Below are 6,034 nucleotides of genomic sequence, written 5' to 3'. Positions count from 1 at the left end.
TTTGTGCAAGCTGGGTTTCGATCATTTTGTTGAAACTTAACTGGTTTTTAAGAGTTGAAGACAGTTTCAAGCTTGACATTTAAACTTTCCAGGGATTTGTCATCGGCCAAAAGCTTTTTATTTATATTTTCGTTGATTTTAACTTGGCCAAGAACAAGTTCTCTCAAGGGAGGTTGGTTTGAATTGAAATTCGAATAGAAGGATTGTAGTTATTACCTCCCTGAAAAGGTGGACATGGCTGGTTCCACCCCTGGCCTCCTTGTTGTGGACGGTACCCGTTGTTGTTGTCGTTGAGGTAGGCGCAGTCTTCACGGGTTTCGGGACAGTCGTTCCCCGAGTGTCCATCATTACCACAGACTTCGCACGTGAAGTGCGAACCCATGGCATAAACGGGAGCATGGATCGGTTGTTTGCTCCCTTCCTCCATCTTCTTGATTAGGAGGTCCAGCTTCGCAGCAATCATATCTGTCTCTTTGATGGTATGCATGCCTTTTGTACGGGGTTGGAGTCGTTCATCGCTCCACCCCTAATTGGAGACCATCTTCTCGACCAATTCTTTTGCTTTGGCGATAGTCAGGTCGAGGAAGGCTCCTCCAGCAGCAGCATCAATGTTGGCTCGAGATGTCGTTGTGAGCCTGTTGTAGAAGCTTTGCAGGATGAGCCACTTGTCCATGCCATGATGGGGATAGGCTAGGATGTATTCCTGCAGCCTCTCCCAAGCTTCTAGGATGGATTCCATCCCTGTCTGCTGGAAACTTGAAATTCTCCCGCGCAGGGCATTTGTTTTGCCCAGCGGGAAGAATTTTGCAAGGAACACATTGGAGCATTTGGCCCAGGTGTCGATGTCCTTTTCTTTGTAAAACCACTATTTCGCCTTCCCCAGCAGGGAAAAGGGAAACAGACGAAGCTTGACAACGTCGGCAGCGACACCCCGTATGACAACGGTGTCACAGAGCTCCAGAAAGTTCTGCAAATGTACATTTGCGTCCTCATTCGACTTTCCACAAAATAGGCTAGCCTGCACCATGTTGATGAGGCTTGATTTGAGCTCGAAGTTCACGTCCCCGACATTGATGTTGGGGCCAGTGGCCACATTGTTGGTGGAGGGGACGGAGAACTCGCGGAGAGACTTTTCAGCCATAGCCTCAAGAATGAGTGGTGCTTCCGAAATTGGTTCCTATGCCGGGAGGATAGCGAGAGGAGGAACGACGCGAGGTCGTGCCCTTCTCACGAGCCTCTCTGGATTGTCTGTGTAGTTTTCCGGCAGGGAGAAACCGGTCATACACTACCCCTGTCTTCTTTCAAATCAAAAATAAAAGAAGACATAAAGTGGCATTAGCTTGAAAGAGTAAAGACTATATCCTGAGTACAAGATCTAAGTTAATATCAGCACAATATCTTTGTTCACTTGCCGTCCCCGGCAACGGCGCCAGAAATGCTTGTTGATATTTCTTAGCGCAATCACTAGGAATGGATAATCCTTAGCAACAGCGCCAGAAATGCATGTTGGCAGTGCTTAGTGCAATCACTAGAAATGAGGGCGCCGAAATCATCCTAGCAACTGCACCCAAGGGGTGCCACCCTCATGGTATAATCAATACGATTACAGATGGATCCACAAGCACACGGATATACCATTGTAGCATTTCACCCGGAGAGTAAGGGTATTGTCATTTATTTGTGTCCCAAAGGACGGCAACGACAAAGGTATTGTACTCAACATTAACCATGGCATTGTGCCTCAAGCAATAAGCAATACTCTAACAGCGGTAAGTACAGATAAAGAATAACCAAGGGTAATGCGACACAGCACACATCCACACTCCAAGAGGAAGGAATAAAGGAGAGAAACTATAAAATAAAGAACTACTCTATCCTACGTCAAGTCAGCTGGAGCTTAGGCTAGGTTAGGTGTCCTAGTGCTTCTATCCAAAGCTGGGGTCATGTTAGATCATGGTTAGGACTGCAGGTGTCAGGAAAATGGGATAGCGGGGAGAAGGTCCGGCACCGGAGTACATCCAGTCCCGTTACCTCTTTGCATGAACTCCTACACCGAACCAGAACGTTGGGGAGTACGCTAAACGTAACACCGCTGTTACGCCGGACGGACAGGGCTGTCACCACCTGCCGTCTGCCCCAGTCACACCGTGGAGCACGGTCATATCCGAAGGATCCTGCATACCCAAGCACCACGCTCGTGTATGAAGTCACTACTCTAGTGCCCCTAGGTCTCCCACCCTTCGGATGGACGAGTAAAACACTAGAGCAAGCCCGAAGGCACAACAAACCTCTATCCGTACCAGGATCATCTGGGCTAACCAAGACCATAGCATAACTTATGAACAATCTAAGCATGGATTCATAAACTATCAAGATAGTAAAGTAACCATGGCAAAACTCTATATTATGAATAGAAGTCTGACAAGTCGGATACAAAGCCATACCAGGAGCCGAGGATTGCTCAATGACCCCGAGGACGACTTGCTCGCTAAAGAGAACTAGCCTAGCTCCACTACCTAGCTAAGAGAGCAAGAGAGAGGAGAGCCTTCTTGGAGAGAATGGAATGAAGTGTGTGTGTGTGTGTGAGAGAGAGAGAGGGGGGGTGAGAGGGGGCCCTATTTATGCTAGTGGAGGTCGGTTCCCGCCAAATGCATGTATGGAAGGTAATCAGGAGACTTGGGGCCAACTCCTCCTCGAAATGCACCTGGACGGGAGGCCGTCCAGGTTCGGCCGACCCAGGAGTCGGCCGGCCCCACCTGGCCGCCTCTCGTCCTTATCTTTCTCTGGCAGGCTGACATGTGGGCCCTGATATCTTTCCTTGTATGCATTATGCGTGGCGCACCCGTTTGCTCTACCAGATGGGCCCTCCTTGTAAGTGGGTGACGCCAGACGTGATATTCTGCATAGTTGTATGGCGTCTGCTGTGTGTTTTCGTCTTATTCCGCTTCTGCTCATCTGAAATGTACAAAACTCGAAAACAACTATGGAGCAAGGTTAGTGATACAAATATGCGAGTAAGGCATGCAGTTTTCCTTTATTATTGAGTATAGTTGACGGGGTAAGGCATGCAGTTTTCCTTTATTATTGAGTATAGTTGACGGGTGAAAATGGCACTTAAGCACCGTCAACAATGAGCGAGAGGCAAGTAGTCAATTTATGAAGGAATCAACTTTTATTGAAGATTTGTTGAGATTACAAGGATTATAAAATGACAGACTCTAACTCTTAAGACCTACCCCTTGCTCGTAGATGCGAGCAATGGTTTACACAACTGAATAAAATTATTCGGGGGATAAACTAGTTGATACAACAGTCGGCTAGATTATTGGTAAGGTCTCCTTTAGGAGTGGCGCCCCAAGGGCCTTGCGGAGTGAGTTGCACTCGAAGATCGTATGAGAGCTCTTTGGGTGCACGAAGCACTTGCGTAGGAGCATTTTGTTGATCCTGTCTCCGCCAAGAGATGTTTCTCCATGATGTGGGGTGCGCGATTTACCCTGGGGATGGGTACTTGCCGGCTTGTGCTTCTTGAAAGATGCGGCAGCATTTGGTGGGATGCGGTAGTTGGAAGAAGGGTTGTAAGCCTCTATTTCCTCGCGTTCCTTTCTCCTTGAGATGATGATGTTGTGCACGTCCCGACCAATGTTGATTACGTTGCGAAGGTCGCAATTGGAGTAGTCATAGTTGTCACTGTAAGGATCGATGGACCAAGAGGTGGGGTGAATTGGGCCTTTTTCAAATTTCTAATACAAAATAAAGCAACCATAACCTATGCAATACTAGTAAGGCTCAATTCACCAACCGGCTAACTAAGCAAACTACACAAGCTATCAAAGATACAACAAGATATGAAACTAAGCAAGGTAGAGCTAAGTTATGATCTCTAAGGTCAAGCACATGAATAATTGCATGAAAGTAAGTGCTTGAAAGTAAAGAGTGGGCAAGAGACGACCGGATTTTTTCCCGTGGTGTCGATGTGTTGGCACACACCCCTAATCCACGTTGTGACACTCACTAAGAGTCTTGTCACCTCCCATGTCACCGAGACGAGGGCGCTCACTAAGAGTCTCCGTTCACCATCCCGGTGTGGTGGAGCTCAAGCCACGTACAAACTTCTTCGGGCTCCCACAATCAACTTGGCAAGCTCCAGAAGAAACACCTCAATCACCAAGATCGCCTAGATGCTGCCAATCACCAAGAGTAACAAGCTAGGGCCTTCACTTGAGCAAGAACCGATCATCAAGAATGGATGCACACAAACTTCTCTCTACTCAAGTCCTTAGTCTTGCTTCTTGAATGATTGAATGAACAAATGTGTGGAATATGAAGCTCAAGGTGGCTCTCAACAATAGTATGAGTGTATGAATGTTGCCTGGTGTCAAGAGAGCTCAAAATGACCCATTGGAGGGGTATATATAGGCAGCTCACGCGGATAGAGCCGTTGGAGAAAAGCTGCCAGAAAAGTACTTAACGTCGGTTAATCCGACGGTCGTCCAAAAGTCATCGTTGGTTTAACCGATGAATGTAAACTGCCCATTTGGAAAACTAGCCGTTACAACTTGGGCAGATTAACTAACGTATCATCGGTTTAACCAGTGAGTGTAGTAGTCCACTGATCAACTGAAAAACCAACTCTCTGGACAACTGCACCGACGTTAACTCAAATAAATCGTCGGTTTAACCAGTGAGTATAACTTCTAAAATCCCTGGAAAAACCAACTCTCTGGACAATTGCACTGATGTTAATTTCAAATATCGTCGGTTTAACCGGTGTATGTACTTGTCCAGACTCTGATAACTGCGTTTAACCGACGTATAGAAAATTTGAGTCGTCGGTTAAACCGGTGTATAGACTTTTTCTGATTTTGCCTTTTCTGATTTGAGTCTTGAATGAAATCCAAATATTCTTGAGATATAAGTTGAAAACCACTTATTTGAACTTCTAACAACCTGAGTGACCATAGTGTGCATCCATTTTTGATTGACCATGTCCATGCTCAAGTTACTTGGCCTTAACCCCTCTTAATAGTGCGACCTCTACAAAACTATAAAACCTATACTAACCTAAGTGTCCTTCTCAACCTTGCAACACTTAGGACTAGAAAGATCCTTAGTCTTGTTACATATTTGAGTTGAATACCGAGATCGCCTTTTTGAATAATGAAATTGAGGGGCCTCTTTAACATATGACCAAATGAGTGATAATGTTTCATTAAGCTGCACAAACTCATTAGTCACAATAATGGTTGTCATTAATCACTGAAACATACCTAGAGGGCCTAGATGCTTACAGTCACCCTACTGTTCTTGCTGGCTGTTGGTGAGGCGCTGGCGCCTAAACACCCTCTTCTGGTTAATCAGGCGACGACGCTCGTAAAGATCTTCTGCTGGGTGCTGCTCTTCCAATTGCACAGTCACTGTTACTTGCTGGAGGAGGTGTAGGCGGATCTTGCTTGGTAGTAGTTTGGGCATCTGTGATCGTGGGGGGAGTAGTTTCCATGTTGTCGGAAAGATACTCGTCAAAATCATCAGGATTGTAGTCGTCGAGGTTGAGACGCTCCGTGGAGTCATCCTCAGGTTCATGGACCTCGGAGATGCAAACCATGAGGATTTCACGACAAAGATCTTGAACTTTTTGGTCTTGTTTGCTTGAGGACGGGTCTAGTGGAGTGCTCTGCTGAACGGGTAGATCTGTTGGCTGAGAGCCGGAGGAGTTAGGATCTAGTGTCTCCTTCAGATGCACTGTCCGTCCTTGCGGCGTTGCATATATGACCAAGTTTGGGAGGGAGTCCTGATTGGACTTGGGAATTTTAGTCGAGTTGGACTCGACTTGTTTGCTGTACTGGATTAGGTCATCCAGCTTGTCCTCCGTGTTGGGAGAGTACTCGGAGTCGGAATCGGTTAGGCCACTGATTTTAGAATATGTGTGCTTTGAGTGAACAAGAAGCGGGATGCCCATCTCTATGCGGAGGGCGTTCTCGTTCATCTAGTGTAGCCATAATTGAGTGGGAGTCAGTCCTTTAGGCTCCTTAATCCA

At 46.6% G+C, this 6,034-nt stretch overlaps 1 non-coding gene across 1 annotated transcript; it reads left to right on the top strand.

Moving 5' to 3' along the window:
- Window positions 1-671: 671 nt before the first annotated feature.
- LOC120671661 lies at window positions 672-780 on the top strand. The gene has a single exon (XR_005673760.1). It is a non-coding gene; the product is annotated as a small nucleolar RNA R71 (small nucleolar RNA).
- The last annotated feature ends 5,254 nt before the right edge of the window (window positions 781-6,034 follow it).

This window comes from Panicum virgatum, chromosome 4N (assembly GCF_016808335.1).
Source record: "Panicum virgatum strain AP13 chromosome 4N, P.virgatum_v5, whole genome shotgun sequence".
NCBI classification, from domain to species: domain Eukaryota; kingdom Viridiplantae; phylum Streptophyta; class Magnoliopsida; order Poales; family Poaceae; genus Panicum; species Panicum virgatum.
Note: the sequence above shows the minus strand (reverse complement) of the source record. Positions and strands in the feature narration are given on the sequence as shown.